The sequence below is a fragment of the Diabrotica undecimpunctata genome, chromosome 7 (genome assembly GCF_040954645.1).
Source record: "Diabrotica undecimpunctata isolate CICGRU chromosome 7, icDiaUnde3, whole genome shotgun sequence".
Classification (NCBI taxonomy): Eukaryota; Metazoa; Arthropoda; class Insecta; order Coleoptera; family Chrysomelidae; genus Diabrotica; species Diabrotica undecimpunctata.
Genome location: NC_092809.1, coordinates 92,142,503 through 92,156,284, shown reverse-complemented (window position 1 = coordinate 92,156,284; position 13,782 = coordinate 92,142,503).

The window sequence follows — 13,782 nt, the reverse complement described above, 5'->3', positions numbered from 1 at the left end:
TACGCGTTACGCCATATATCTTCAATAGAGTTGGTCCTAATAAACGTTTTAGAATACTTTTTCTAACTAATATAATTCAAAGTATAACGTTTTTTTTATCAATAAATTTCCGAGTAGAAAGTTTCTTTCTATATGTGACTTTCGCAGAAATGACAGAAACGGAGATTTTCTTTTGGGGACAATTTGTTAAATTTTTGAGGGAACGAAAACACTTCGGTGTGAGTAGTCAAAGAGTTAAGTCCTCCGTAAATTTCTTGAAGTGTTGTCAGCAATTCTATCTTAGAAAGTACTTCAATCTAAGCTATATTAGAATAAATCTATCTATATCTATTACTACCTTTAATTGTGGTAATTTAATTTGCTCCATACAAATACAGTTAAGTATGGTATAGTAAATTTAAAGTCAGTGCAATTTTAAGTGTGCAGATCTACAAGACAACTGTAAGTAATTAGTTTACCTTCATACTCTCATTAAAAGCGTAGAAATTACTAAATCTTTGGTGATGCACAAGCTATCTTTTTCTAGCTTGTGCATAGATTTTTGTATGTTTTATGCATTCAACCCTATATGTTGAAACTAACAGTTTATCGTTTAATTTTTTTTGACCGAATATATTTTGCATTTATTTATATAGTGTTATGTTTTTATTAATTCTAATTTATTGTTTTTATTTAATATTAAAGGTTCTATTTATACCACTTACAAATTTATTAAAGTCTTTGTTACTAATTTATCTTACACTAATAATTATATAATTTATTATAATACGTGCGTTACATTTTAAAACGCGGCGCGATGTTCAAAAACTAACTGTTTTCCTTACAACAAAATTCCTCTTTAAATATAAAATCCTGTTATTCGAGAATGCGGCGATCCCCCATCGAAGACCCGAGAAAGTTGCTCATACTGGTTTTTATTCGGCCTGCCTGGAAATTTCGAATCGTGGGTGACTCATCATAATTCAGGTGAACAGGTCTTTCAACTGAGCGCTGAAATAACTAGAACAGAAAAGATATTAGCAATAAATATGTTTACAGTTTTGAGTCATATGACACGTCATTATTTATCGTAACAGTGTGTTGATAACGTTTAACCAATAATTAAGCTTCCATATCTTTTACATATTTGGCCTTCAGAATATAGTTTGTTGTTTCTTATATTTCTTCGACACCTAAGGTTTCTTAGCATTCTCTTTTATGTACAAAAAGTTAAGTGGCGCCCTTTTTTTATCTTCATCTACTTTTCTGTGGTAACTTTCCATACATTTTTCTCTATCGATCTATTTATCTATCCTATCTTATCTTTGATGATTTCTTCTGTTATACAACATACCGATTCCAAAAGCTAATTGTGAACCCACAACTCGCTCTCCACCAACCATCTGGCTGCCGTTCGCAGTATAACCATTAGAGATTCTAAAAGGTATATGAGAGATAGCTGATGATGATGACAAATCTTTGAAGACGTACAGCTGCTTTTGCTTTGTTTTTTTTTTAATCATTAAAAGTGAAAAAATAATTTTATTTCTATAAAACGTTCCTTATACATTTTAGAGAAAAATGGTTTTAATTTGCGAGTTTCAAAATTAAAATACATATATATTTGATCGGGGTAATTGCAAAAAACCATATTTTTGCAGTAATTTATAACTGTTAATTACTTTTTTTTTTAATAATGACATAATATAACTACGTGCTTTAAATTATGACAATGGATGAGTTATTGAAGTGTGGTAAATTTCAGCTAGATCGATCAAATAGTTTATAAGTTATTCAATTTGTTTATTCCGGAGAGCGATTATTTAAATACAAACTAACTGTATTGTAACTGTACTTGCCCAAAACAGTGACTAGACGATTTTAAGATAATATTAAACAAATTTCAATATTTTATCAACATTATTATTAAGAAAACCGTTTGAAAAAGGGCTGACATCATTTATTTATTTATTTATTTTTTTCATGAACGTACAAATGTCACTTATAAAATTGCTAAATATACAATTACAGACCCTGAGCGAAGGATATGTGTCTAATATCAAATTAGAAAAAAAATATATAATACAAACACTAATATAATTACTTTGACACATTAAAAATTTTTAATAAGAGGATGAGGTTAACTTTACAAACAATTGGCATATGGTGGACATATATTATCATTATTGATATTTATTTAACAGAAAGAAAACTTATTTATAAAGAAAGGAAACAAAAAAAACAAATGTCATTGTTGGGAGGTTAGAAAATGGTTCCCATAAATTAGATTTTTTAATTTTCGTTTGAAAGTATTGATGTTCATTGCCATCACTATGTCCGAGATAAGGAGGAGATAAGGTAGTAGTACTTTATTCCTTCTACCATCATGCTTCGTTGTCCTGTGTCGATTGTCCAATTCGAGTGAAATTTCTCCATTTGACAATGGTGTAGGAACGTACATACTTGATATGTATGTATATATATATATATATATATATATATATATATATATATATATATATATATATATATATATATATATATATATATATATATATATTATATAACTCAAATTTGGGAATGCCGAAAAGTCTTTAAAAAAAAAGAATTTATTAGAATCAAATGGTATAGCTGAAGGATTTCATTTAACTATTATAGAACATATCAGGTTACTAAACAATCAAAATAAGGATAAATCCGACCCAATAGAACAAAAAGTAAACTATGCATTACTAGCTTACAACAGTACTATCCACGCCGTAACAAAAATGAAATCCCATGAACTAGTTACGGGACATTTAGACACCAAATCCCCATTTAACATTGACCTAGAGCAACAATTAATTAATAATTATATTTCTAATCATAAGGATAAAATGAAATTACTATACTCTAATATTAACAAAAAACTTCAAAAGAAAATAAAGCAAAAAATATAAATAAAGCAAATGAAACACGCGAGAAATTACCAAAAGAAATTCCTACCGAAGTATTTGTACGAAACAGACAAATAAAAGGAAAAACTAAAAATAAATATCAAAAAGAAAATATTAAATCCATTAATAAATTTAAGAAAACAGCAAAACTTATTAAGTGGCATAAAAATACTCATTCACTTTTCAAATGTAAAATGACCTAAACGGAAAACTTATATTTTTCCAGGTTCGTCACAATCGGACATACAACAGCCGAAATAAAGGATATTGTTACGATAGATAATGACGCATCATATGACTCAAAACTGTAAACATATTTTTTACTAATATCTTTTCTATTCAAGTATTTTCTAGATCATACATCAGCCGGCAGAAGCCGCTATAACAAACCAGTATGGCGTGACCTTCCAGTCTTTTCGCCAAGGGTCAGGAAGGTCGACGAGTTTCTAGACGTAGTGGTCCCCCTCCGATATAAAAAAAACCCTGCTTTGGATGGAAGGTCATCGATTCTTCGCCGTAACTCTCGATAACGGTTATTTATATATATATATATATATATATATATATATATATATATATATATATATATATATATATATATATATATATATATATATATATATATATACATCCTACTATCATTTTCGCATCGATACATTATGCTTTTACCATCAATTTAGCATCGTTTTGCAAAGTAGCATCTGTATATCGACGCTACTTTACAAGACCTTAATAACTTTTTTCCTGTACCTGTTACAAGAATTTTAACCATCTCATTGATTAGAGTTTTGATACCGTGTTGGTATTTTAAAATATCTGCTTTCTCTCTTTATCCCTTACTGAGTTATATAAGTTTATTCCAGAAAATGTTTGAGTCTAAAATGATGGTACAGTGAAAACATTATATATATTTAGTTCAGGGTTTTACCGTTTACTCGCTGCCATTATATACATGAAAATGTATATCCCACTTTCATTATCAATCATTTTAGCATCAGAAATTTGGCATCGCTGTTGAATATAATATTACCCACAACGAAATAGTAAATTTAAGAATATATATATATTTTTTTCACCCACAAATCATTCTGGCATCATGTTTAGTTAAAAGTAACGGGTTATTATATATTGCAACTACCTATTGTATCTTCGCTCCAATTGGTCCAGTCGCGACGTACAGCCCCTCAAATGATAGGATTTAACCAATAAAATACAATAAGACAGAAAAATCAAATATAGCAGCATGTCAAAAAGGCTTTAATTATATATCTTCGTTTCTATAAGTCCAATCGTGACGTACAGTATCTCAAATGACAGGATTTAACCAACTGAAAACAATGAAATAAAAAAATTAAATACAGCAACATGTCAAAAGGGCCGTAGTCACGTATCTTCGGTTCTATTAGTCCAATCGTGACGTATAGTACCTCTAATGATAGGATTTAACATAAAGAATACAATGGGATAGAAATATCAAATGCAGAGCAATGTCAAAAGGGCCTTAGTTGTGTATCTTTAGTTCTATTAGTCCAATCATGACGTGCAGTACCTCAAATGAAAGGATTTAACAAATAAAATACAATGAGGTATGGGAATTAAATGGGGTAGCATGTCAAAATGGCCGTAGTTATGTATCTTCGGTCCTACTAGTCCAATCGTGACGTACGATACCTCAAATGATACCACTTAACCAATAGAATACAATGACATAGAAATCAAATACAGCATCACGTCAAAAGGGCCTTAGTTACGTATCTTCGTTTTTAGTGGCCCAATCATAACGTACAGTACCGCAAATGACAGGATTTAACCAATCGAATACAATAAGATAGAAATGTAAAATACATCAGCTTGTCAAAAGGGCCTTAGTTATGTATCTGCGGTCTTATTAGTAAAATCGTGACGTTTCGTACCTCAAATAATAGAATTTAACTAATAGAATACTATGAGATATAAAACTTAAATAGAGTAGCCTGGCAAAAGGCTTTTGACAAAATATGACATAACAAAATGCTAGAAATATTGGAAACAGCGGGATTGATCGATAAAGATCTACGAATAATTACAAATCTATACTGGCATCAAGTGGCAATAATAAAGGTTGAACAAGAACTGTCGGATGAAATAAATATAAAAAGAATAGTGAGACAATGCTGTATATTGTCGCCTTTACTTTTTAACTTATATTCGGAGGAAATATTTAAGGAAGCCTTAATGGAGACAACCGAAGACAAACATAATTATATACAGGATGACGGAATAAAAGTTGGAGATGCCACACTGGACAGAGTAGAGAAACTCGTGTATCTCGGCAGTGATATCAATGAGAGCTGGGATCCAACCGCAGAAATTAAAAGCCGACTAGACAAGCCCGAGCTGCCTTTGTAAAAATGAGAAACGTACTTTGCAGTCACGATCTTAGTATTGACCTTAGAGTTCGAGTGACATTTGCTACATCTTTCCTGTCCTGCTGTATGGAGTGGAAGCGTGGACTCTAACTGAGGCTATACAGTTATATTATATTATAGGGCTGTGGGTATACAGACGACTACTGAAAATAAGCTGGGTCGACAGAGTTAGAAATGAGGAGGTCCTTAGACGGCTGAACCAAACTACACAACTGGTTAATATAATAAAGAAACGCAAGCTGGAATACTTAGGTCATATTATGAGACACCCTGAAAAATATAATCTTTTACATCTGATCATTCAGGGAAAGATCCAAGGTAATCGTGGTCCTGGTAGAAGAAGAACACCATGGCTGAAAAATCTAAGGCAATGGTATGAAAAATCAACTACATCGTTATTTAGAGCTGCTGTCAATAAAGTCACGATGGCAAATATGGTAGCCAACATGATATCCAACGATCGATAACGGTCATGGAACTAGAAGACGAAGAAGTCTGGCAAAAGGGCTTTAGTTATGTATCTTCGATCCTATTTGTCCAATTGTGACGTACAGTACCTCAAATGGTACCATTTAACCAATAGAGTACTACGACGTAGAAATCAAATACATCAACACGTCAAAACGACCTTAGGTATATATCTTTGCTCCTATATATGTTATGTCAAAAGAGCCTTAGTTGCGTATCTCCGGTCCTATAGGTCTAATCATGACATGAAGCCTAAAATGATAGGATTTAACCGAGATAATACGATGGTAGAGAGAAATTAAACATGGCGGCATCTAATAACACCTTAAACTGGCAGCAATAAAACGAATTACCGCACAGAGATGTGTGGCATATTACGTGACAGGATTTAGCGAATACCATACAATTACGTCATACATCTCTTTGCATACGTCCACTTTTAGTTAACTACTTAGTATCTATTCAGTACTTTGCTTTACGGTGTTGAGGCATGGACTCTTAAACAGAAGAATGTTAAAAATCTTGAAAGCTTTGAGATGTGGTGCTACCGCCGTATACTAAAAATAAGTTGGGTGGATATAATTACAAATGAAGAGGTATTAGAAGTTATTCACCGGTCACCGCCTTTTCTGTAAATGGAGTGAATATTGTTTTCCATTTAATATTTTTTCTCAGTTGAATAATTCCTGCTGGTATTTGGTCTAAGCTTACTTCTTTTCCCCATTCAACAAGCTGTTTCATAGCTAATTCTACTTCCTCTTTATAGTGCCCTGTTCACCTGTTTTGGTAATTTCGGACTATTTCATCTCTTATAACATAAAACAGTTGTTTCAGATATCTTTATCGCGTTTCCTTTTTTTATGGATGAATATTCTGCCGTTTTCATCTTCTACTATTTCATATGGAGCTACACGATTAACAATTCCAAATCAAGAAAACATAAATAACACTTCGAATTATATTATACAACTAATAGTCCAAAAATGAAGAGCAAGAGGTAGATGGCCAAGAAGCCGAAATCTTAATGACGAACACAAATATAATCGACTAATCAGACAATTAAGATCAGCGCTACATGATGAAGGCAATGCCACATTTGAACACTACATTAGTACATTGTCTAAAGAAGATCATTAAGTATGAATAGCAACAAAAACACTTAAAGAGACCTGAACAACACAACTCACCATTTAAGAAAGATGACGTTAGTTGAGGAAGATCAGACCAGGAAAAAATGTCAACATTTTCAGAATACCGCATAATAATAGTCAAGCAATAGAACACTGAAAACTTTTATTTTTAACTGTACGCCCATGAATGACTTACCATTTTTTAAGTAACACTTAATATTGCACTTGTTTATTGTATTTTTTTCATCTTTCAAGATAATTCTTATAGGGATATATGTATTTATAACATACGGTCTTATGGTCTTATTACGGCTTTAAGATTATTCGACCCAAATGTATCTTGTACCGCACTGCTAATTGAGAATTATGTTTGTAATGCGATAAGAGGTCCGGATATACGAGACACCACTGACTCATGCCGCACTGATAAAAATCCGACAGGAATCTGTATTTCTATAAAAAAAAAAATATGTAGATTAATTTGTTTTGTGTATTAATTTAGTTTAGTTTGAACAAGACTTGCAGTAAAAGATTTTTCTAAATATAGAATGTAAACCATATTCCCAATGCTTTGTGAAAGAGAACCAGTCTATAATATACCGGACGACGAAGGACTTCAACATCTAATTAATAGGATTACCACAATGTGTGATGAATATGGCCTTAAGCTAAACACCGCAAAGACAAAGGTGATGGTCGTCAGTAAAACGCCAACACAACCGGAAGTGGTAACAGCTTATGGTGAACAACTGGAGAGAACTAACAGTATCACTTACCTTGGTTGTAATCTAAATGAGAACTGGGATATGAGCAAAGAAATTAGAATACGGATAGAGAAGGCCAGAGCTGCATTCTTTAAGATGAAGAATCTGTTATGTGGAAACAATATTACTTTAAGTCTGAAAATTTGATTAGTGAGATGTTATGTGTTCCCTACTCTTTTGTATGGTGTCGAAGGTTGGACTTTGACGGATACACTTCTCAAGAAACTGGAAGCCTTTGAAATCTGGGTGTATCGGAGAACCCTACGAATAAGTTGGGTGGATAGAGTTCGTAACGAAGTTGTTTTGCATCGGATGGGAAAAGTTACGGAAGTCGTCAAAACAGTTAAAAATCGCAAACTTGAATATTTTGGCCATGTTATGCGCCACCCAGAGAGATATAATATACTCCATTTAATAATACAAGGCAAGGTAGACGGAAGAAGAGGGCCAGGTCGAAGAAGAACGTCATGGCTTAGAAACCTGAGAGATTGGCTTAACAGATCCTCTGCATCTCTTTTCCGAGCTGCCGTCAACAAAATTACTATAGCCAATTTGATAGCCAACGCTCGATAATCGAGCTCGGCACATGTAGAAGAAAAAAAGGACGACCTTATTTTAGAATATTGGTCGATGAATTGAAATCATTGTTCAAGAAACGAATTATTCATGTGCAGATGTTTTACTATAAAAACATGTAGAACCAAAATCTCGATTAAAAAAGTTGCAACCAGTTACTCAGGATGGAACTTAACCCCATTATTGATTTTACAAGTGATAAAATGGGTCGACAAAAAACCAGTTTTATTCCTTACATCATTTAAACATAATAGTTGTATCTTGGTTTATTCAAATGAAAAGAAAAATTATACACAAGTACTAAAACCACAAACTATTCTCGATTATAACTTGGTGAAAAAGAGTGTTGATTTTAGTGATCAAGTGGCTTCTTACCAAAGCCCAATACGCAAAATTCTGAAGTGGTACCGAAAAGTGGCTGTGAAATTAATATTTAATACCTGATTTAATACCACAGTAGTCAATGCTTAGTTGCTAAATAACAGAAAACGTAAAAAAGTGACAACCTATCCTTGAGTTCAGACTGGAGTTCGCGAAGGCATTTGCAAATAAAGAAATGTTGTAACCTTCACGACAAGTTACATCCAAAAATCCATCTCAGGCAAAGCGATGTAGATAATACAAAGAGAAGAAAGTGTACAAGATGTTACAAATTTTTAAGAAGAAGCATGATTAGTAGAAAGGCCGATAGAAAAGTTAAAAAAGTTAAAACATACTCTGAAGAATGTGATGGCAAAACTGCAATATGTCTAGTGTGCTTTATTGAATCACATTAAAAAACAATTTTACTTATACAGGAACTATTATTGAGTAAAAACGTATTGTGCCTCAAGTGGCCTTATAATATTGGATAAGTTGATAGTTTCTAGTAGAACGTTTTTATTGTTAATTACCTCCGTAAAAGTGAGTTATAGTATTTATAAAAAAATGGATGTAAATAATATACCTTCGACATCTAAAAAAGCTAGATTTGAACATAAACGTAGATTGACCACTGCTGAATTACAATCATTGTTAGAAGCATCTCGCGAGGACAATGTAGATTAAACGAATGGTGGAAGTGACCCTGATTGACTCTGATGAAATATTTGCACAAAGTCGTTCAGAAAAATCGAGGATTGCGTTTTGGAAAGAGACAACACAAACAGAATTTAAGACTTTTCTCGGGCTTATGTTCCATATGGGTACAATTAAGATGAACCGTCTGAATGACTACTGAAAAAGTATGGGTAACTTCTATAATAGTGTTGACTTGACTAGACAATTGATCATAGCCCATATTAAGAAATAACCGAATAGACAATCCTCACTTGCCAAAGAAACTAAAAAAACGTGAAGTGGTCTAAAAACTAAAAAGTCCCCTATTCAAACTGGTTTTTAATAAAAAATTTAATAATATGTTAAAGTTTTTTTAATATACCCTAAAACTGAAAGCGCAAAGAATCGATTGCAAGTTACAAAATACTTGTAGTCATACTGTTTGGACAAGTACAGTTGTTTAAATAATCGGTTTCTGTGATAAACAAATTGAATAAATTGTAAAATATTTTTTGATCTGCTTGATATTTAGCACACTTTAATAACTCATTAATTGCCATAATTTCAAGTAGCTATATTACCTGTCGTTAGGCAAAAAACAAAGTTATTAACATTTATAAATTACTACAAACATAATATCTTACAGTTTACGGTTTTTTCGTTTTTTCTTATCTCAATTATTTATGTATTTAAATTTGGTATTTGTCTACATAAAAAACTTTTTATGGTCTACAACATTTATTTGAATTGTTTTTCTTTAGAATGTATACAAAACGTTTTATAAGCAAACAATTATTTTCTTTTTGCCTTTTAAGATTGTTTAAAAAAACAAAGCAAAATCAACTTTAATCAACTCAGTCTTTACGAATTTTTCGTCGGCTACCCCTCATACTATTTAGAATTTATATTTCTGTATAAGATTTTTTTAAACTATTTAGCGAGGTTCCGTGAACTACTTTCTTATGGCAAAGTCAAATATTATTTTTCTATGTGATTAAGCCACAATTATTGGTCGATATTGAGATGAAAATTACATTTTTAATTAACTAATATTTAACGATATGTTTTCCAATATTTAACCTTGTTTATTGTACAAATTATGTAAAAATGTGTATACACATTTTGTACAAAAAACGTTTTTTGAGAACGATTTCCTGAATGGAAATCAAAATGTCAAACATTAAATAATTAAAAATGTAATTCTCATCACAATCACAACCAATATTTTTGACTTAATCCCATAAAAACCTAATATTTATCTTAAACTATTCACTGATAGCTTCGATAAAACAGGTTGGAAATTAAAATATGTAAAATATTCCCCGACACAACTCTCTGGGAAAAAATATCTAAATAAATAGATATAACAACTGAACATTGATATAAAAAAACCTGTTAGTTGACCCCAGCCGGCTGAAATCAGCCGGCTGGCAGGTAGATTCAATGTCTTTATTATTTGAACTTGACCGACCGACCAAACCGATCGATATTTTTATGTTTTCAAATATAATTTTAAGTATTAATACTGGCAACATCTATTGGCTTTAAAATGATACCAAATACAATAATTTTACCTTCCGAGGTTACAATGATGGTTTGATGTAAAAAATTTAATATATAAAAAAATCGGATTATTGAAAAACCGACAACGGTGCCAAGCCTACAAAGGTGCTCTAAACGAACATACACGACTTATAAATAGGAAATGATAGCATTTCTTGGTGATGCTAAACTACTGCAACGTGAAAAGAGCTCTAAATGATAGCGGGATGTATATATATATATATATATATATATATATATATATATATATATATATATATATATATATTATTGTGATATTTAAAGTCTTGGTGCGCCAAGCAATAATTAGCTAATTAATTTTTTTGATTAATTTAAATTATTTAAATGATATGATTATGACTCTATCACAATTTTTAATTCTTTTATCTCAGGGTTAAATTCGTGCTTCAATATCTATGCTATTACATGTGAAAGGTAAGGTCCAAAGAATACCGGAATAATAAAAAACACATATGATCTAACACTATATATTGAAATAAAAATAATGAAATAATTCACACTCAAAAGTTTTCAATAAACAAATCTCATATAAGGATTCTCAAAATTTTGTTCTCCGTACGTGAACAATCAAAATTAATGGTACAAACAATATTAATTGAAAACTCAAAATCCCAAACTATTCTAACTCTCCTAATCAAAATATTTATATCCTTTCTAAATTACGTGTAAAAATTGTGTTATCAATAAAAGAAAAAAACTGCAGAAAACAAAAATATCTCTCTCTGATGATGAGTGGTCCAAATCCTTGTTCCTTGTAGACTGTATTATCTCCTCTCAACCGCTCCCTATGTAATCAGCAATCTTACAACAGATTGTTGCAAGTATATCGTCCTTAATGATCTCCTTCAAAAGCAACAATCATTCAAATTATGATAGCCTTTCTCCTCTCGATAAACTGAATCTCTCGTTGGCCCGAGTGAAAAATTGACTCTTGAAATATCTTCTCTTTACGATAAACTGAATCTCTCGTTGGCCTGAACAGTGACTCTTGGAATATAAGTAGGAAAATATGACTTACAATATTTTGCTGCTTCAGCCCCGCAGATACACTAACTCCACAAAAACTCACTAACATTCAACACTACTGCTTGCTACATCTCGGGAACAGCCAGAGAACAATCACTGTTCGTCTTACAGACTTGGAAACCAACCGATCCTCCTTTCTCTCTCCTCAATCTCGCTAAACTTTTTCCTACATACTTATCCCACCTTTTTCAATCTCCGCCAATCAAAACTCGTCACAATTCCCCCATTTTTTCATTTCGATAACAAACAAATTTTTACCTATAATTATAAATTTCCTAAAACTTATTTACAAATAATATTTTTCTATAATTCTTAAAAACTAACAAAAACCTCTTTCTATAATCCCTTCTATTGTCTTTAATCACTGCATTAATGTATTTTGAAAAACCCCGTTCAATTGTCTTTGGCTTTCACTTAAACTTATGCGGGTCACTCAAGTATAACAAAGAAATAATTTATGTATAGCTTACATTTTGTTTAGTACAGGAAATCCAAGAATTTAATAACTTTCCTTCTTCGAAATGTTTGTTGTTTATTATCCTACTTATCTGAAATATTTTAATGTTTTTGAACTTTGAAATATTTTAATCAACCCAATATTTTTCTCGATTTTACATATCATAACAAATCCCCGCCATTTGATCTGCCGAAAACTCTTTGTTAAATTTTAAAAATGACAAAAGTTTTCTAGGATCAAATTATTTCACTATGTTATTAAAATCTACTTATGATACTGATAAATGTCGTGAATGTTAAAATACCCCGTATATTGCCTGTCTTTATACGGGATTGGATATATTTTCGTTTTAAATTTTTCCAAGTATTTTCCCTTAAAAGAAAGTTCATAATTTTTAGCCACTCGGTTTACTTTATTAACAAGATCTCCATGGTTTCCTAAAATCTTCTCTATTTTCTTTCCCATGTTTTCTCCACAATTTATTTTTCTTTCATCCTCCTTTTGTTCACATGTGTTCACTGTCCATAATACTTCTTCACAAAATTCTGGATTCTCGTCCATCAGTGCCATTTTTTCTTCTGTTTTCTTTTTATCCTCTAATTCCCTTTGGTATTCCGAGCACCATGTTTCTATTCCTTTCATTTCTCTGATGATACCTTCTTTTTCTTCCTGCTTCCATTCTGTTTTATCGTCGGTTGCCAACACTTCTTCTGTACCTTCTATTTCCTGTTTTTCTCTGGTCTCCATCTTCTTTTCCTGCTTTCTTTTCGAACTCTTCTTCTTTTTCTTCCTTCTCTTTTTCGTTTCTGTTAGATCTTGTTCTTGTCCTTTCGGTTTATCCTCTACAGTCATATCGATTTCTTTGCGTTTTTCCTGTGCATTGATCCTTCCAGAATTTGTTTTCCTATCTGTTTGCTTTTCTTCTCCTGTGTTGTCTGGTTCTGCTCTGATTTCCAGTTTATTTTCCGAAAAATTTATGGTGATATCTTTTTTCCTCAATTCATCAATTCCCGCTATCATATCATGATTTAAATCTTCAATCACCACACATTTCATAATATGGAATTTGTTTCCCACTCTTATCTGTACTCCCAAGCCTTCGTTTACTGTCGTCAAATTTTTATTGTTTGCACCCACTAAATCAACCCTAGGAATCTTATACACAAATCTGTCCAAATTTAATTCTTTTACTAGTTTTTTATTGATTAGCGATATCTCCGATCCAGAATCAATCACAATTTTAATCGCTTTATGTTTTATAAATGCATCTAAAAATATTAGATTAGAATTAGAAATTTGTCTTTCGTTTCCTATTGCTACATGATTCATCTCCCTTCTATTTTGTTGTTGGAAGCTCTGGTTATTTCTATCGTCCCTTTGTTCGTTAGTATTCCTATTCGGAGGATTTTGTGCATC